General features: G+C 47.0%; 1 protein-coding gene across 3 annotated transcripts in view; it reads right to left on the bottom strand.

The window, feature by feature from the left end:
- Window positions 1-21464, bottom strand: part of TMEM229B (transmembrane protein 229B) — a 464282-nt gene that overhangs the window by 167644 nt on the left and 275174 nt on the right. The gene's annotated exons all lie outside the window — the stretch shown is intronic.

The raw sequence follows: 21464 nt of genomic DNA, 5'->3' as shown, positions 1-21464 counted from the left end.
CTAGAATATATCTGTAGCCGTTGCATATCTACAGAATATCTACATAATTTATATGTAGATGCTCTAATGGGCTGTTGGGTCTACTGATTTCTTGTCCCACTGTTCGCAAGGTGTGCCTGGCAGTACATTTCTGGCACATTATGCAATTCACAATGAACCGTGCCACATGTTCCAATAGATTGGGTGAGAACCACTCTTCTGCAGTTGTTGCAGCTAGACTCTCTCGAGTCGTGTGTGCTGGGTAGTGAAGCTGCTCCAGCACTACTCTCAATAGTGCTAGAGGCATGACTGGCTTTTCAGTGCTATCCTGCCTCCAAATTGCCTCAGTGGGGGATAAGGAACACCCACGCTTTTTCCATAAACCCTGTTCTACTTGTGAAGCTCAACCTTTTATTTCAATTAACTGGACAATAGACAGCATGTTAAACCCCCCCTTTGCTAACATGCATTGTCCTGTGTATGGGAGTGAGGGGTCCCCAGGCCCCCTCGCGCCGTACACTCATCAGTACAAGGCTTGGTCCATGTGCCTCCGGTAGTGGGATTGCCCCTTGCCCTAAAGTTAACCTGTAAAGTTAACCACGGTTGACCGCTACATAGATGGGACTACTGAGCAGGACATGGGGCATCCATCTTTTGTGCCCCCTTTCGACTCCATCTTGGGTAAACAGGCCTCACTGCGATAGTACAGCAATGCTCAGCTCCCATTCCACCGCAGCAGCCAAGGACAGAGACACACACACACAAGGCGCGCACGCAGCTGGCTGGCCCCCACCCTTGCACTCCCCCTGCGAAGGAAAGCTCTGCGCTCCCATTCTCACGCTGAAGCCGGAGAAAGTTGCAACAACCGATATGATACAGTTTTCTTCCTCTGAGATCACTGCTAGCATGAGAACCAGCATGTGAACCAGGATGAGCTAAGCACTTTCTGCTCGTTCGTCCCCATAAACGTGCAAGCCACCCACCCCCATTTAGAGCAATTTATTGCCACCCTGACCCTGCGCTCCCTGTAAGGTATTTCTTTCAAGTGCCAGACCGTCGCCTGTGCTGCGAAATCCACCCAACACACCCACTACTAGCCTTAAGCATTTTACTACAATATATGTTTTTTCTCATACTAATAGGTTTGAAGTTGAGGAGATATGTGAAACACAGCTTGATTCTTTTTACATGCACAATAAAGGTCAAGGCCTCTAATTAAAGCCACAAATGACCCAATTGTACTGACAATAATTATTATGTGTAACTTGTGTAGAAATATGAAAAGTAGCATACAATGTTTTAGATAATTTGTTATTTAGTGTTTTTCGAATGCAACATATTAGCTTAGGTAGTGACCACAGTGACCGGACCTGTAGACTACAGGGCCACATGATGTGGGATTGTTGCATGAGTTGACCCCCATAAAGATAAAACTGAAACCAGGTGCCCTCCCACCCAGAGTGAAACAATACCCAATATCCAAAGAAGCAGGGGAAGGTATTAGAGAAACAGTGAATGCACTCCTAAGCCAAGGTATCTTAGTGCCATCAACTTCCCCATGCAACACAGCGATTTTTCCGATTAAGAAAGCAAAAGGAGGGGCGTGGAGAATGGTCCAGGACCTCCGCCCACTCAATGACGTCATCCAAAAAGAGTTCCCATTAGTGCCTAACCCGGCATCAATATTGTGCATTATACCAAAAGAGGCAATTTGCTTCACTGTCATTGATTTGAAAAATGCCTTTTTCTCTGTGCCACTTGCACCAGAATCGCAGTACCTCACAGCTTTTACATTAGGAAACAGCTGATATGAACACCGCAGACTCCCACAGGGGTATTGCGAGAGCCCAAGCATTCTTAACAGAGTACTACGAGAAGACATCGGCAACATAGATGTAGGGAGCACCATTATACAGTACGTAGATGATTTACTCGTCTGCAGCAAAACAGAAGAAGAGTGTACAGAAGACTCAATAACACTGCTTAACGTATTGGCTGCCAAGGGATACAAGGTGGACAAAGGAAAGTTACAATACTGCCTTGCAGACGTTGCATATCTCGGTCAGCAAATATCTAAAGATGGAAAAAGAATACTACCAGACAGAGCTGCTGCCATTCGACACATTATCATACCAAAAACAGTGAAGGACATGCAGAAATTTCTTGGCATATGTAACTATTGCCGAGCATGGATTCTCGATTATGCAGCATACACACGGCCAATGCTACAAGCACTGAAGGAAGCACAGAAGAGCAGGGCCCCAATAAAATGGACACCTGAGACAATTGCCCAATTCTCTCGATTAAAAGACCTTATTGCAGACGCCCCAGTCCTTGCAAATCCAGATTATGAATGGGAATTTTTCCTGTTTTCACACAGCAATGGAACATTGATGACAGCAGTATTGACACAAAAGACATCGCTAGGCCACAAACCATTAGCGTACTACAGTGGAATATTAGACCCAGTAATGCAGGGACATTTCGCTTGCGAACAGGCCCTCGTTGCAGCAGCCTTCGCCATTGAGAAAAGTGCCACGATCGTAATAGGATGTTCAGTGACGCTATATGCGGAACACTCATTATTTGCTATCTTGGAAAGATCAAAATCTACTCTCACAACACAGAGAGCATCTGCTTATGAAATAATAATATCCAGTCCAAATGTACATGTGGTCAGATGCAAGACAGTGAACCCAGCCACATTCATTACAGAGCCATGCACAACTGAGGATTTACAGGAACATGATTGTAGTACGTATGAGAGAGAGGGCAATGACATTCCCAAAGCACGAGAAAATGCCATTTCAGAAGGAGAAATCTATTTCATAGACGGGTCAGCATCCATAAACTCAGAGACAGGAGAGAAACATGTGGGGATGGCAGTAATGCGCATGGAAGAAGACACATACGAAGTGATTGTTCAAAAGCACCTCCCCTCACATTACTCTGCACAAGCAGCCGAACTGACTGCACTAATCAGTGCGTTACACACAGCCAAAGATTGTGCCGTAACAATATATTCAGACTCAGCTTACGTCACCACCACAGTTCACTCAGGGCTATCACGCTGGCGAAGGAGAGCAGACGGGTCCCCCGTACAACATGCCACGTTACTAAATGAACTAATAGAAGCTTTAGCAGAGCCATTGGTAGTGGCAGTGGTTAAATGCCAAGCCCATACCAATAACACAGGCGCTGTCTCATTGGGGAACGCAGCAGCCGACACAGCAGCGAAGGAGGCCTCGTACTTCAATGAGACACCAACATCAGAGTACGTTGTAAAAACAGCCACAGCAAAACCACCAGCAGAAGCATACAGTAACACGCCCATAGCACAATTGATAGAACTCCAGAGAAGGGCCCCATCGGAAGAACAGGAGTTGTGGGGCAAACGAGGATGTAAACAATCAGCCACAGATCTCATTTGGAGACAGGAAACGACAGGCAAGGTAGTGATGCCTGTAGAATTATTAGAAGTAGCGTTCCAACAACTGCATTTCCCTGCTCACGTTGCAAAACAACACATCGCCTCAGACATTCAGGAGGATTGGTCTGTTCCCAATCTGCACAAATACTTGTCTAAATTTGTGATTGAATGTATTACATGCCAAACTTACAATGCAGGAATGACATTACGAACTCTGTGTGGCACTTTGCCACGCCCTACAGGTCCATTCAGAGAACTACATATCGACTACTCCGATATGGGAGAAAGATGTAATGGAGCGAGATACTTGATTGTGGTGGTTTGCCCTTTTTCACGGTGGGTGGAAGCGGGCCCCTGTCCCCATCCTGATGCAAAATGTGCTGCCAAGTTCCTTATGCGAGAAGTATTCTCGCGGTGGGGAATCTGTGCTGTGATCCGTTCAGACAACGGCATGCACTTTGTGAATGATCTCTTCAAAGAAGTAACCTCCCTTCTGGGGGTGAAACATAAACTATGTTCGATTTATTATCCAATGGCCAATGGAGTTGTGGAGAGGATCAACGGGCTGCTCAAAAACAATTTATCGAAATTATGCAGCACGTTGAAAAAAAATTGAGTATATTGTCTGCCCCTAGCACTGTTCCAACTCAGAAATCAACCATGCAAGGATCACCATTTAAGCCCGCACAAAATTGTGACGGGGAGAAGAATGCACACGCCGCTCTCTCCTGTTAGGAGGGCGTCTGATGCACACCGGGCTGCCACAGTGCTGGGGGAAGAGTTTAAGGACTACCTAGAACAGCTAACGCACGCAGTACGCAGCATAGCAAAACAAATTGCTCCGCCATTTACTGAAGATGTAGCAACAGATACCTCCATGCCGGCAGCAGATAACCCGGAGGGGCCATTAATGCCAGGGGAACACATCGATGTTAGTAGCTTTGTAAGAAGGTGGAATTCACCAAGATTTCATGGTCCATACACAGTCGTGTACAGCACCCCAACTGCAGTTAAAGTGAAGGGACTGAAATACTGGGTGCACCTCTCAGATGTGAGAAGGGCGCGTGGTGTCGCACTCCCCCAAAATGAAACAGACTGTGAGAATGGCATCTCTAATACAGTCTGACAGGATGAAAACTGCAACTAAGACAGGGAAAGTAAAGTGAAAAAGCAAAATGTTTCTTATATATTCTGTTTTTCTCTATCTCTCACTCTCTCTCTCTCTCTCTCTTTTTTTCTTTTTCCTTTTTAAATCTCATATGAATACTATTATTTTTTCTATTTTTCTTCATTGTTTACATGATAAATTGAAAGAAATTGTTAAATGCCTAATTGAGCAAAAAGATGAAAAAGAATGAACAAATGCAAATATGTTTCTTTTCATGATGACTTAACGAATTTGTCTCGCCCACATAGGTTCAACATGAGCCAATGCGATGAAATGGCTGAGCAGGCTGAAATGTTAGATAGAAATAGGGATGCCACTAGGGCCAGTAGATTAAGTAATGTGGAATGCGTTATAAAATATGCTGCCATAATGATGTTTTATTTTATTTGGTATAATGTTGTTTTATTTGTGGCAAATGAAATGAACAAAGGGGGGAGCGGGGCTAATATGACAAAACAAGGGTCTAAACTAATATGGACTGGAGCAACAACCATTTTGAAGGACACTTATAATGTTGAATCAAATAGCATGAATGCAACACCACCCTATGTACAATTACACGTGAACAAAACTGCTATTCCATTGTTGAGTAATACTATGGCTAAGGAAATAGAGCTTGGATGGAATGTAAATGGCGATTACTATTGGTTGACTTAACTCCAGAAATACAAGCATACACACACACACGGCACCAGACACCACTACTGAATACACACATGTCACCATGAACAACATTGATGATGCATGGTCCAGAATATTCCCGCTGCAATATCAACGAGTTTGTACCCAATTAAAAAACAAAAGAAGGAGGAGAAAAAGGGGGGCGGGAAAAAACAGATATGATATTTATCACAATCTGGGGTTAGATGAAATAGAGGACCCCCGACACCCTGACCAATCAAATAAATGGTATTCAGACATGAGCGCCGCAGCAAAGCAAGCAAGTAATGAAAGTTGCTACGTGTGCTCACTTATTCCTCATGCAACTGGAACCCCAAAAATGTTAGTTCCACAGAAAGTACCCTTGTCTGAGGCCCAATGTTTGATTCATCTGATGCTGTGTAGAATAAAAAAGACATTTCAGGCACACACAGTCGCCATGGAAAAATTGGAAAACGAACAAACATGCACCAGCAGACGACAAGGAGTAATCTGCCTCCAAGAGCCATTTTTCATCATAAAAGGGACAAGGTATGCAGACGACAAGTGGCATGATGAAACGATTAAATGCAAAGCTGAGGGGCTTTGAGGGCTGCCAGACGAAACATACGAGTGGGCAAAAGAAACATGCATCCCCATCTGGTCACAGCATATCACCAAGCTGACATGGGTCACACCCCTGGAGAGACCCATAAAGATTCAAAGGGAAATACTGCACGAACTTTGCTTCCATGGAGAAGGGAAGGTGAATATGGGAACCGCACAGCAGTGCAATGAGACTTTAATAATACCAGATATGAAAAAAAGCACTGCTGCATTAATGGACATATACTGGATCTGTGGCAAACGGGCTTACTTGCATCTCCCAGCATCCTGGAGGGGCACTTGTGCCCTAGCCACACTTCACTCAGCACTAATGGTGATACCAGAGAGCATCGTTCAGTTTACAGCAAGGCCTTCGGCTGACAGTTCGACAGCAGGCCAATCGGCTGACATATCGGCAGCAGGGCAATCGGCTGAACCATCGACAGCGCCCGATGAGACAATCACGGAGCCCCCAGCATACGAACTATTGTCAGAAGAAACATTGAGAACCAAGTTGTCACGCAGCAAAAGATCCAATTATATTTTGTCCAAATCGTCAGAACTCCTTGCTGAAATCCCACAGCAGTACAAGCTTTTCTCATCTGCAGAGACATTTTTTGCATAATTTCTAGCACCAGGCGTTCAAGCAAGGACAAACGCGAAATGGCTGCAGATAACATGCTGGGAGCTCATCCAGCTGGCTAACGACACTGAAGAAGGATTCAACATCATAAAAATAGAGCTCTGTGCACTGCGCCTGATGACGATGCAAAACAGATATGTCTTAGATCTTATCACGGCGATGGACGGCGGTGTTTGCAAAAAAATTGGGGGGTGTGTTGCACGTTCGTACCAACTTCAGATGCTGATAACGGGACACTGTCACACGTGATAACAGCAGTGCATAATTTAGGAGAAAGAATGAGAGCAGAAGGTGGAGCAGACAACAACACGTGGTTCGACAATCTGTTCAGCTGGATACCATCATGGGTGAACATAGCAGCGATGATACTCATTCCCATTATTGTCTTTCTTCTCCTAATATTCTGTGTGTGCCAACTGGGACTAAGATGCTGTGAAAATAATATGCCTAATTCAGCGACGATGATGGTAACAGTGGGCCGACAAACAACAGTGGCTACCATGATAGATGCCCAAGTACAAACTGGAGAATACACCACACCGCAGTATAGAATGACTGCCATCTAGAGGCAGTATGGGACGTGGTCAATAATCTGCATCACGCTACCATTAAAGAACCAAAGGACTTGCTGTGGTATAACAAGGTTTGGATGGATTTAGATGGGGATGGTGGGATATACTTAATGGTCACCCCAGAAGAATACGCAAGAAGAGGTAACAGCTTAAGAAGTGTGTGCAAAGCATGGATGCCAATAAAGGGTACACCCGCTTGGGATGAGGCTGTGGCTGAAGCTGAGCGCTACCGAAGGGAGAACGGAAAGAACAAGATAAGTAGTTTGTTACTTTAGATGTAACGAAAGACTGGAATGTATGGGAGTGAGGGGTCCCCAGGCCCCCTCGCGCCATACACTCCTCAATACAAGGCTTGGACCACGTGCCTCCGGTAGTGGGATTGCCCCTTGCCCTTATGTAAAGTTAACCACGGTTGACCGCTACATAGATGGGACTACTGAGCAGGACACGGGACATCCATCTTTTGTGCCCCCTTTCAACTCCATCTTGGGTAAACAGGCCTCACTGCGATAGTACAGCAATGCTCAGCTCCCCTTCCACCGCAGCAGCCAAGGACAGAGACACACACACAAGGCGCGCAGGCAGCTGGCTGGCCCACACCCTTGCACTCCCCCTGCGAAGGAAAGCTCTGCGCTACCATTCTCACGCTGAAGCCGGAGAAAGTTGCAACAACCAATATGATACAGTTTTCTTCCTCTGAGATCACTGCTAGCATGAGAACCAGCATGTGAACCAGGATGAGCTAAGCACTTTCTGCTCGTTCGTCCCCATAAACGTGCAAGCCACCCACCCCCATTTAGAGCAATTTATTGCCATCCTGACCCTGCGCTCCCTGTAAGGTATTTCTTTCAAGTGCCAGACCCTCGCCTGTGCTGCGAAACCCACCCAACACACCCACTACTAACCTTAAGCATTTTACTACAATATATGTTTTTTCTCATACTAATAGGTTTGAAGTTTAGGAGATATGTGAAACACAGCTTGATTCTTTTTACATGCACAATAAAGGTCAAGGCCTCTTATTAAAGCCACGAATGACCCAATTGTACTGACAAAAATTATTATGTGTAACTTGTGTAGAAATATGAAAAGTAGCATAAAATGTTTTAGATAATTTGTTATTCAGTGTTTTTCGAATGCAACATATTAGCTTAGGTAGTGACCACAGTGACCGGACCCTGACCTGCGTGGAGCACAAGATATTTGACGTCCGTCATCTCGTCAGCCACTCAGCCAACCAGAAGGAAGAGATGCCACCCACACCTAAAGCACCACACCGCCTGGCCAATCGGGTCCATTTAGCACTTTTTGTTAGAGTTACTTTAATTGATATATATATGATGTAAATGTTTGGTAGGGTTTTTTTTGGGTTATTTCCTATCTGGAGAAATAAACCATCCTTTGAACTCTTGCAGCCGGGTCTCAGTGCCTCCTTCCCCGACAGGGGTGATGTTGGTTATTTTATTTTCTCTCACACGTAGTAAGCCGGGGAAAGGCACCTACACCTGTCATTTGTTTAACATCTCCTCTTTCTAAACTAGATGTGGGTGGATAATAGGCTGCTTTTTTTGGCCTCTATGTCTGCGGCTTGGTTTCCGCAGGAAATTAAGTCTGTTCTTTTAGAATGCGCTGAGCATTTCACAACTGCTAGGGTCAATCTGAGACTCAATGCTTCTATGAGCCTATCCAAAAGGGCCACATGTTGCGCTGCAGTGCTGTCCGTGCAGAGGAAGCCCCTCCTTTTCCAGGTTGCCAAACCTGCAGGTACAGTTGATGTCACATAAGCGGAGTCTGAGTACATAGTCACTTCCTCATTCTAAAATCTATGCAGCGTTTCGATGAGAGCTTCGATGCGCGCCACTAATTCTGCATCATGTGCTGAATAATTCGAAGACAACCTCATGCATGTAACTACCGCAAATTCACCTTCTCTATTCAGTTTCACTACCACGGCTCCAGTATGCCTTTCCCCAGTTGTCTGGTCAGTATTTTATGAATCATCAATAAAAACAATACACCCGTCCCAAGGTTTTTTATTTTTTCGTGCTTGGGGAATATCATAGCATTCAGTATATGTTGTGCAATCATGTACATAGTCGTGCAATCATGTACATAGTCATCCTCTCCTACTGATACTGCTATAAGCATTGCTGGATTTACTGTTTTACATCTAACAAATTTGAATCGCAGGTTTGGAATAATCACCTCATACCCTGATGCTCTTTGTGTGGTCAATGTACTTTTGGGCTTCTCTAAGATTGCAAATAATGCATGCTCTACAAATAACGTTATTGGGAACCCCATAGTTATATTTGAAGATTTTTCAATTGCGAATGTAGCAGCAGCTAAAGATTGCTCACAGGGATAGTGTCCCTTCATTACTGGATGTAAAATCCCACTGTATTATGCCAATGGTTTATGTCCATGTCCGAATGCTGTTTTCTGTGTAAGAACTGCTGTTGAGACTTCTCCATTTGAATGGGAGAATAAATACAATTATTCATTGTAATCTGGGTTCCCCAATACAGGTGATGTACCGATTGCCTTTTTTAATTATTCAAACCCTTCAGTCATCTCATCTGTCCATGTTATTGTGCTCTTATCTAGATCTGCTTCTTTGGGTCCCTTTAAAAGTGGTTGAATGTATCTACTGTTATCGAAAACCCAGGTCCTGCAAATAATTGCATAAGCCTAGAAACTGTTGCATTTTCCTCACTTTTTTTTTAGGAGATATGGTTTTCATGATTGCTTCTGCTCTTTAAGGTGTCACTTTTCTCCCTTTGTAAGAGATCAATTGTCCTACGTACAAAACATATTCTTGAACAATATTGTAATTTTTCCTTGTCTACCTTATATCCTTTCTCTAAGAGTATGGTCATAAGTTTAACTGAGTCTTCTCTGCATTTTTTTTCTGTCTCACTACACACCAAAATGTCATCCATGTCCTGAATTATTGCACTTTCGAGTTGGACATTACCCAAGTCCATCTGGAGGACCCTGTTAAAGATCGAAGGGGACTCACGGTACCCCTGGGGCAAATTAGTATGTTTTAGGCACATATTTCTATATGAAAAGGAAGTCAAATCTTGTGAGTCTTCATGGAGAGGAATCGAAAAGAATGCATTCTTCAAATCAACAACTGTGGAATATTTGCCTGTGGATGGGATGTTACACAGTATCGTCGCAGGATTTGGAACTAAAGGAAACTCGGCTTCAAACATATTGTTTAGAGGGTAAAGGTCCGGAATAAATCTCCACGACCCCCCCTTTGATTTCCTCACAGGGTACACAGCCGTATTACAAGATGAATCTGATGGCACTAAGATGCCTTGCTTCATTAAAGCGGAAATGGTTTCAAATATACCTTTATCCGCCTCTTTGCACATGAGGTATTGCTTTGCTCGTGGTAAAAGAGCTCCTGATTTTAATTTAATTTTAACTGCACCTATAACTTTTAATAGTCCCACATCATATGGGCTCATAGCCCCTAAAATCTCTGTCACTATCTCTAAGTATTCCTGAAAGAATGGCAGTCTTCTTTTTATCAATGCCATTCTCTGCAGGATGTTCTATAATCTTTACTTTAATCCAATAAGTGATACTTATAAAAAACACTAGTTCATCGTCAGAGTAGTAATCTCTAAACAGTTCTTTGTCTGTCAAATCTATCAACCTGTATCCTTCACTGAGGGATATCACTGTTCTCGATCCTCTTCCTTCATCATCTCTCCCATGGAGCATTACCCTTTCTTCTCTGACCATTGTTTCTTCTAATTCTAAGGGAATTATCTGCCCTTCTTAATCGTTCATAGGGATTTCTGGTATGAACAGAAATTCATCAGGTATTCTCAATATTTTACCTACCAACCCGGGTAGCCATAATAATGGGATAGTCATTCCATACAAAAATACTTCTGGATCTAAAGGTACTCCTCGTAATGACTCCTGGCCTGTAAAGGCTAATATAAACTCTCCCACATTCATATAGTGTATCCCTGGATTAGAGCACACTATCCCTTCGTCAGTAAAAGATATTGGGCCTCATTACACGGAAGGCGGTAACCATGGCACTATTAGCGCCATGGTTGCCGCAAGTATTTTACTGAGTCTGCCATGGTGAATGGCGGAATTACCGCCCCATTCCAATCCCTTACCGCCATCCTTGTCATGTTACGCTTAGTCATTAAATCACATCCCAATATATTAACTGCGTCTGCCTAGAGTATAGTAATGGCACTGAAATATGTTCTCCTATACTAGATTGGTAACTCATCTGTAAAAGAACCTAAACTCACTGCCCCAGAGAATCCTTGAGCATTCATGGCAGTACCTGACATTGGGAATTTTCTCTCACGGACACAAGAACGAGTGCTCCAGTGCCTTTGTTCCTCCTGGGGTTCTAGTGTCACTGATCGTGCTGAATAAATCAAGTCACTCTGTGGGCTGTCCTATTGTGGATACAAATGCATCCCTGTACCTGTGAAAGGATTTGCTCCAATCACAGTCACACTCCCCAATTTGGGTGCAGGTGCCTGTTGGGCTACTGGAGTCATGTTCCATTGTGGTACCATAGAATGCTAAGTCTATGCTTGCTGCGGTTGTGCCTGTTGTTTTTGCATGTGTACTTGCTGTGGTTGGCCCTGAAGTGGTTGCATATACAGTGGTGCTGGCTGCATTTGTTGGGATTGTGGCACATGTCTGAATATAGTGATCTTGGGCATAATATCCCTATTGTTCTGTATTATATTGTGGAACATAACCCACCCCCCTTTTGGAACTTGCCAAATCTGTTGCTCTGCTTATGCACGTCCTAGCTATGTGTCCCATTCTTCCACAATTCCAACATTGTTGTGGCTGTCCACCATTAAATCCTCCTCTTCCCTGAGAGTTTTGAAATCCACCATGTCCTACTCCTCTAGGCCCATTCCCCCTTCCTCTTGGCCAAACATTGTACCCACTCTGTTCAGTGGGATGTGCTGCATTATTTTGCTGTCCTGGCTGCATCTCCTGTGTCACCCCTCCTTCACTACTTGTCAATACTGCTACCTTGATGGCTCTTTTTGACAACTACTTCTCAACTAACTTTGCTTCCTCCTGCTTTACATTCTCAACTTTCTTCTTGTTTTTTCAGCTTCATTAATTGCCATTGATGTACGATTGTCAATTGTATTTATGGCCATGGCTTCGCTTCCAATCCCACCTGTTTTATCAATTGCTGTTGCATTGGTTCAGGCAGCCCCTCCCCACAAAATATGGTAAATTAATGCTACCGTTTTATCCCACGGTTCATGAGTCTCCTGCCGCCATCTGTCTTGAATATCTTCAATATAAGCAACAGATCAGGGTATTGCACTCTGAGCGCCTGCAAAACATCTGCTCTGCAATTATTAAAAGGCGCTCCATCATGTGTTTTGCGCAGTCACACCAGCGTATCCTGCTCACTTTCAAATGTCATTAGCTCTCTCCCCTAGGATAGCCGTTAGCAGCCCTTTTACGTCACCTACAGCTAATGTAATTCCTGGTGTCATTCTCTCTAACTCATTGATCCATTTTCATGCACCTGAAGTTAAACTCTGCAATTGACAATTTACATTGTGTTTATCTGCGGCCATGGTATATATATCAGCATAGGGTGTTGGTTCTGGTGTCCTTTCTTTAGGGTCCTCTTAATCTGACCATTTTACCCCTTTTTCTGCACTTGATTCCTTTGAAAACCTGCATGCACTCTCTCTTTGTGCCCTCTCATTCTCCTCCCTCTCTTCGTCTGACATCATTATGCCCCAGCTCGTGTGACTATTGTCTTCTTCCACGTCGTCAAGGTCTAACTTATTTAAAGACACCTTTCTGTACTCATTTGTTATGACATCATCTAATCTACCATTGGTTCCATTGAATAGGGATCTCCTAAATTCTTTCGTGTTTTATACCTGTCTTTGTCCCTCTTTTTCCTGTATAAATTCACAAGTCTCGGCTTTATGTCTTTTGTATCCTGCCCCCGCTGATCTCAGCATTCCTTGCAGCTCCCTACGGGGCTGCTTGACCATCTCTAGTCCGTCAGTCGTTCTTGTGCGTCAATCAGCACCATCAGATAATTCAGTGTAAACCCTCCACCACCCCCCCCCTTGCTAAACAATTACCTAAATCTGAACGGGACCGCAGCATTTCTAGAAGACGGGAACATGAATTAGAAAATGTTTCAAACATTTGCTGACCCATGAGGGTTTAAAGGAACCAACAGACTCAAAAGGAGACCCAGAAGGTAGGCCCTTGAACCACAGGCGAAGAGATTGGGTTAGTTAAAACAATGCCTTCAAAGTCTCAGCGACTCACAGTCCTCATGCAACAGTACCGAAGTCCAATCCTGCAGAAACGAAGTCATTTTTTCGTGGGCCATCGCAGATAGTTTCTCATAAGTAAATATCACCCACAGTTTAGACAGCCACTCAGATTTGGATGGAGTCATTTTCCTTTTCCAATTTTGCGCCAGGGCTAACCTCCCCGCTCTCATCATCCCCACTATTGCCCGTGGGAGGTCCCCTGAATCTTCTTCTGATCTCGTAACCCCAAACAAAATCTTCAGTGGGCCATTAGCCACAGTGATACCCATGATTTCCTTAATCCAACTGAGGAGCTCGGACCAATAGACCTGAGCACACGGGCACTCCCACAACATATGGAACCATGTACCCCGAGAGCCACATTCCCTAGGACACAGAGGGGAGAGACCCTGATACATCTTTGACAACCTTGCCGGAGGGAGATGCCACGTATGCAGGATCTTGAAATTATGCTCCAACGCTGCTGTGTACAGAGAGCCTGAGAAAAGGGTGTCAAATATTCTAGACCAGGTGGAATCGTCTATCACAGACCTTAGCTTCTCATTCCAAAAGTGCTGGAAGCCCTGCCTACCCTGAAGCCGGGCCGTTAATTCTGGAAAGGAACTCCTTTACGAGAACGAGACTCCATTAGCACCCTCTCGAAGGGGGACAGTGGATGCGCCAGGTCGGCAGTGCCAGGGAGAGAGGTGAGAATGCCTTTACCCCGTAGATACTCAAAGGTTGACATTGGGCAATCCCCCATAACCTCTACCAAAGAGTCATAATCCACAAAGGAGCCCTGTCGAAATAATTGGACTGCCCTCTCTAGGCCCAAATCTGACCATTTCTGAGTGTTACGCAGCCCCTCTTACCCAGTTCTAGGGGGGGACCCCCATTTGAAGAAAGGGGGAAGGCCACGAAAGAAAGAACAAGATTCTCCCCAGAGGGCCTCCGTAGCTCCCACAGTACCGCCAACATAGGGTGCGACCTCACCCGGCGTGGGAGCGCACCTCCTAGAGCCCACAACCAGTCTCTTAACTTTCTGAGGGTGCGTGTGATTATCCTCAATATACATCCAATAGGTACGCAGGTCTTCTCTCATGTGTTCCAGCAAGACTCTAAACTGGGCTGCCTTATAATACAGACGGAAGTCAGGAAATACGAACCCCCCAAAAGACCTCAGGAGAGTCAAAGTATCATGTCTAATTCTCGATTTCCTGCCCCTCCATACAAACCGATGAATCGCGAAGTGAAGAGACCTAAAAAACGACTCTGGGATTCGAACAGGAAGGGAGGAGAAGAGATAAAGCAGGCAGGGGAGCATATTAATCTTAATGGACATCATCCGACCAAACCATGAGAGGGTCAGGGGAGCCCACCAAGCAAGGTCAGCCCTAATTTTGGAGAGCATCGGAGGGTAGTTAGCTTCAAATAAGGAGTTCAGGTGTCGCGGGATGTGAATCCGAGATAGAGGATGTCCGAGAGCACCACCCTGATACCCTCCACCATAGCCCCCTCTTCTACGACCCGGGAACTCTGTCCCACCGGCATTAAACAAGATTTGGACGGATTAATCTTCATACCCAAGAAAACTCCAAAGGCTCGGATCAAAGAAAGAAGGTTGGGGAGGGAGACGTCCAGATTAGTTAAGTCTGCTAAAATGTCATCCGCAAAAAGAGACAGCTTGAAATCCAGATCCCCCATTCTTATCCCCGAAATCCCCGGATGCTGCCTAATCGCTATGGCAAGGGGTTCCATTGCAAGAGCATATAACAGGGGAGAAATGGGGCACCCCTGCCTAGTCCCCTGAGAAAGAAAGAGCCATTCAGAGATGGTACCGTTCACCAACACCCTAGCTGAGGGCCCATTATACAGGGCAGCAATCCACTGACAAAACCTAGTCCCCAGCCCCATCTGCTGCAGCACCCACCCCATGTACGGCCACTCGACCCGGTCAAAAGCTTTCTCCGAGTCGATAGAAAGCAATTAGGTGTCCAGGCCTCCTACCGAGGCCTCGTGCATGAGGTCCAAGGTCTTCCTAATATTGTCGGTCCCCTGCCTACCTGGAATAAAGCCCACCTGATCTCCGTGAACCAGGGAGGGGAGATGCTGGGCTAATCTATTAGTGAGGAGCTTCGCCAGGATTTTTACATTGGTGTTAAGTAACGAAATGGGGCGGTAAGAATCACATAGAGTGGGGTCTTTCCCTTCCTTAGGAATAACCACAATGAGGACTGAAAGCATAGATTGACGCAGGGCCCCCGAATCGAGAGTGGAGTTAAATAGTTTAGCCAGAAAGGGAGCAAGAGAAGACCCAAAAGACTTATAGAATGAGATAGTGAATCCATCGTCCCCCAGCGTGGTCCCTCCCTTCATTGAATTAATTGTATCCACAATTTCCTGAGGCGTAATAGGGTTTTCCAGGGGACCCGCTTGTTCGGGCGAGAGGCAGGGAATCAGAAGATCAGCCAAGAATGCATCAACCTCAGAGACCTCTCCACAGCTTTCCTAGGCATAGAGATGTTCATAATAGAGGCGGAAGAGCTCCGCAGTACCAGAATCTTCCGTACATCTACCTCCCCCTTGAGTATGCAGTACATGAACTCTCTTACTATTCCTGAGTTCCCAAGCCTCCAACCGAGAATCTTATCCGCTTTCTCTCCCCTCTCCATAAATCTTTGCTTTAGAAACGCACATTTTCTCTCGGTTTGACCCACCAGGAGCGCCGCTAATTTGGCTTTGAGCTGATGGAGTTCCTCCCATTTGCCCGGGCAAAGTTGGGTCTTAAGCTTGTCCCCTGGCTGAATAGCCTCGATTTTGTCTCTCTCCCACTTCCTTCTCGCTCCCATGCCAATGAGTACCCCCCTAATCATGGCCTTAAACACCTCCCAAACTCCGGCTTCCCCCACCCCCCGTTATCATTAACCTCGAAGAAGGTTTTAATCTCAGTCAAGAGTTCCTGAGACAGGACCTTATCCTGCAGGAGTAGGTCGTTACAGGACCACCTCAAGCTCCGCGGATGAGCCGGGGGGATACCTATCTGAACATGCACCAGGTTATGGTCTGACCAAGGGACCAATTCCACCCCACAGTTGGAAACCCTGTCCCTCAACGAGCTGTCCACCAAAATATAATCAATACGGGAAAGGGAAGCATGAGGTCTAGAGAAGAAGGTGAAAAGGGGTTCACATCCCTCTCTGGAGGCGTGAGAATCAGAGATAGCCAAGGCCGCGTTCGTACTACGAAACAAAGCCGAAATCTTTCTTTGCCCGCTGGAAACCAAACAGGGGCGCTCCGCCTTCCTATCAACGTCGGGGTCAAGAACCATATTGAAATCCCCACCCACCAAGAGAACCCTTTCCGAGAATTCAATGATTTTAGACTTCGTCTCTTCTTGGGCCTCATTCGGGGCATAGATGGACACCAACGTCACCTTATTACCCTTAATTTCCTCCTTCACCATTACAAAACGGCCCTCTGGGTCCTTTCGCGTGGTTTGTGGAACAAGGTGAGCACTCGAAGAAACCACCATTGCCACCCCCCTCTTCTTAGCCCAACACGAAGCATGAAAGACCTCGTGCACACCATTAGCTCTAAGGGCCATCTCCCTACCCGTCACCCAATGAGTTTCCTGAAGGAAAAAGACATGGAGCTTCAACCTCTTAAATTCTCGTACCACCAGGGATCTCTTATAGGGAGAATTCAAGCCCCGAACATTCAATGAACCCAGGGTCAGCGCTTGATCAGAGTCAACCATCGGAGAAACATGTAGCTACACCAATTCTCCCCTGGAGGAACTTAAAAACCGAGTTCCACAGCCCACACTCAAAAACCTGCCTTCGAACAGGACTGACAAACTCCACATAGAGCAGATCCCTACTCGGTAAAAACATAAACCACAAATATAACCCCAATTTAAGAACAATCCCCAACAACCCCCTCACCCCACTGAGCGCCTGGAATACCTGAGACATTGTGAATGCCACCAGATCCAGCCCATCAGCGTCAGCCTCCAATGGACATAGACACCTAACAAACCTGACCCATTATGAGCCCCCCCATGCTCCATAACAACACCACAAGGGATACCCCTCCGCCACCCTTCTCCCCTGAAACAGTAACACAAACAACGACTCAACCACCTCCCTCACTCCGGCCAAAGGACCCCAGGGCCGGAAAAGATGCACTGATAAACGCTACCTCGCCACGGCCCCTCCGCCCCACAACCAATAGCAGGGAAAAGGACTGAGAAGTTCAGGCCGTGAATGTGCTTGGCGAGGCCGGGGACACTTTTCGAAATTTCCTGTGGCCTCGCACTCAGCGTCTCTCCGAAGGCCCACTTGGGGCACGTGATTGGGGCAACTCCACATTGTCTATCTCCTGGGCAGACCCCTGGTTGAGATCTCCCATAAGCTCACTAGAAACCCTCTGAATGTCGTCTTCAGTGACCAAAGAGTACTTATACCCATCAAGCTCAAATGTGAGAGCAAAGGGGTGGCCCCATCTGTACCGCACTCCCTTAGACCGAAGCCATATAGTTAGTGGAGCACACAGGCGGCGACGTGCAAGGGTAATGGCCGAGAGGTCCTGATAGATTGCCACCTCGGAGTCCTCCCAAGTGATGGGCCCCTTTTTCTTAGCCAGGTCAAGGATCTTGGACTTCTCTGAAAAATAATGAAATTTCACCAATATAGACCTGGGGCCTCTACCAGGGTTACCCGCTCTGTGGGCTCTGTCATTAGTCGGTTAATCAATGTTGCCCTCGTTAAACAATTTGCGGATCACTGAGTTGACAATCCTTAGAATTTCCCCCTGAGACTCCCCCTCAGGAACCCCGAGGAACCTCAGATTACTTAGACGCTCCCTATTTTCCAGATCATCCAGCTTTAGGGAGCATTTCTCCTCTCTCCGCTCAAGCTCCAACAGGCGCATGTCGATCTGAGTTTCCAAAAGGTCCACCGAAGATTGGTTTGCCTCCAGAGCCTGAACCCGCTCGTCCACAGCATCCAGATTTTTATCCAAAGAGTCCAGACGTCTACCTATGTCCACTCGGACACCACGGATTTCCTCCAATAAAGCAGCCATGTTCCTGTTAACCTCCTGGGCATCTAGAGTCTCGGATGGCGCCTTGGAAGACATGACGGGCAAATCCTGAACCGGCGAGGGAGAATAACAATACTTTTGGAGGGACTTTGCCCAGCTCAACCGGGGAAGCTCCCAAGGGGCAAGGTCCACCCTTGACAGGGACCCCTCCCCAACTCCTGAGCGACCAAAGGGGGCTCCAGATACCCCCTCTGAGCCAACAGCCCGACACCTGTCCCAACAGTCCCGCTCTAAAGGCCAGGGCACCCGGGGCACTCAATGGAGACCTCCTAGACTGGGCGGCCTCAGCCCCCCCCCCCCAAAAAAAAGAAAAAACCACTAGCCGCAGGTGGGGGAGGGGAGCCCTCTCCCACCCTCAGGACCAGCTCACCAACAGAAGAAACCACATGGTGGAGGGGCACCAGGTGGGCAGCAAGCGAGACCACAAGCAAGCGGATGGCACATGGGCCTCCCTATGCCCTCCACACCCTCGCAGACCCAGGCTCTTGCTCCATGTGGGGATCCCAACTCCCTTCAGGACCGGCCGGGAGGCACCCACGTACTTCCCAACGCAGCAAGGACTCCGGAGCCACTCAACCCCGCTCCAACCCGCTCCGCAGCGCTCTACCACAAGGAAAACACCAGGGGTCCGGTGATCCTCCCCTGAATGAGGGCTACGACAATCCTCCTACACCCTACAGCAGTACCAGGGCGTCCGGGCTCTACATCCAACAAATAGATATTATTGAGCTAGGACCTAAGAAGCCAGATCACAATCCACTTTAAGAAGGTGCAGATCAGACAAGTGCGGCAATCTGGAGCCTCCTTCCTGGTCACACCGAGAGGGTGCGCTGAACCGTTGCTTCAATAGCCTGGCGGGGGTGGTTCTAAGCCACCCTGAAAAGTTCTTGTTCACTGGAGGCACACATCCGACGCTGCGCCAAGCGCCGGAAGCAGGGAGCGAGGAGGAGGAAGAAAGGGGCTAAGTTACGGCTGCCGCCACTACCCCGCCAGGTCCACCCAGAGTGGAGTGCCAAGGCTGTCCAGACAGGACCCCGGCACCCCCAGCCCACGCGGACCGCCGCTCCCTCCCCCTCCCCAGGCAGGCGTCCAGGGCTTACACCGTCCTTCTACCAGGGGGCATCCCCCACCGCTCCCGATCTTCACCGGGGGTCACCGACTCCTCCTCCCCTGTCGGACTCCCCACCCACGGGGGGCGCTCCAGCCGCAGGCAGAGATCTGGGTAGGGGCACTCCAGAGACTGCGGCGAGCCGCTCTCCTGCAGTCCAGTGGGTCCCACGGCAGACGAAACCTCTCTCAGGCCCTCTGACCCCAGGGACCGGGGGCATGCATTCTTCCTCCTACTACAGGGGGGAGGGGGCGGTCCCCCACCATCCGGAGCCCAAGCGGACACACACTGCTTCCACGCTCCCCAAGCCAGGGAGCGATGGCCCCAGAGCGGGCCTAATGGCGGGAACCTTCGTGCCCGAGCCGATAATCCTCGGGATCCACGGCTGCCAGACACCAAAAACGGCCGGAGAAACACTCCCGCGCAGCACACCACCTTCTGGGGGGCGACCCCGGGTCCCAGTCTCACTCCTAGGGGGTCCTGGGGGGGCTCAGGTCCCTTTACTCGCAGCCCACGGAGGAGACAGTAACGGACGCGTCAAGCCATCTCGGCGCCCCCTAGTGGCTCCCCCTTCAGTCCTTTTCTATCGCCAGGTCTGAGACCATTTAAGTAATAATAGAGGATACTTATTAGAGGGGACGGCGGGCGAACGTATGGAGGAAAGGGGACTATGGACAAGGAGTAAGGTAGTCACTACGGTGAATAACTTTGTTATACTCCTACGTCCCGTCCCCTTTCCTTCATTCTTGTGGGAGATTCCCAAGCACACACTACAGGCAATATGGGTGGATGGAAAAACCCCTTCATAGGAATAAAGTCTTACGAACAGCCTGGGGAACAACAATTACAGTTGTATAGGTCCAAAATCAACTTTGCTAAAAAAAATACTCCTAATCCTTGTCACCTCCTGCATGTATAGAGAAAAGGAAACACTCTCTCGTACTCTTTTTTCGAAGTAAATCTTGTTTTTTATATATTCAAAATAGTGTAAATCAACATACAATACAATTCAAGAGACATGACATCACAAGGCGTTAAAACTGAAAATACAGACAAAATATATTTACAACACACGGAACCAAAACATTTTTGGCACACCTGTCAATTTGTGTGTGTAAGACAAGCTCGATATCAATCGTGGTTTGTCAAAAGAAAACACATATTGTAGTGTACATCTCAGCAGTTCAACATTATAACAACACATGGGGATATTGAAGACAAAGAGTTCTGTTTGTATCAAGCAGTATTTACTGCACTGAAATTAGGGGTAATGCGTCTACACCGGGGTGTTTCAGCCGTTTTAGGTAGGCTTGATGTGCCTCATCTTGTATACGGCTTTCATCAGGACGAGGAGCTGTATAAAATGATGTGTGTGCTGCAGGGGAAGGGAGAATATTATCAGGGGAGTATTCGAGCATGTATTTCTTTCAAATGATTAAATCAGGTATTGTGTTGTATTTCTTTCAAATGATTAAATCAGGTATTGTGTTGTTCGTATTAACAAAGCACACACAGTTAACCTATGGTTTAAAATAAATCCACAAGCATTGTTACGAACAGCCTGGCCAAATTGGGCATCGCCCTGGAGCTCAGGTAAAGCTGATTGGGAGGCCCACGAAGCCGCCTTGGCGATGGACTCCCAAGGGACATACTTTTGGAAGGCACCAGCAGTCACTTTGCCATAGACTAAATGTGCATAGATGCATTTCGGTGGATGAAGGCCTTGAATGCTTTAGGCTTCTGAAAAACATGAGGCAATCCAGCGAGGGATAGTTGCTTTGGAAGCTGGTTTCCTCTTCGGGTCTCCAAATGTGAGAAAGAGTTGTGTGGAGCTTCTGAGTTTCCTCGATCTATCGAGGTAAACCTTCAGGGCTCGCATGACATCCAAGTTGTGTAAAA

The sequence above is a fragment of the Ambystoma mexicanum genome, chromosome 14 (assembly GCF_040938575.1).
Source record: "Ambystoma mexicanum isolate Mex_15411 chromosome 14, UKY_AmexF1_1, whole genome shotgun sequence".
In the NCBI taxonomy this organism is placed as follows: domain Eukaryota; kingdom Metazoa; phylum Chordata; class Amphibia; order Caudata; family Ambystomatidae; genus Ambystoma; species Ambystoma mexicanum.
This window is presented reverse-complemented; position numbering and strand designations above follow the sequence as displayed.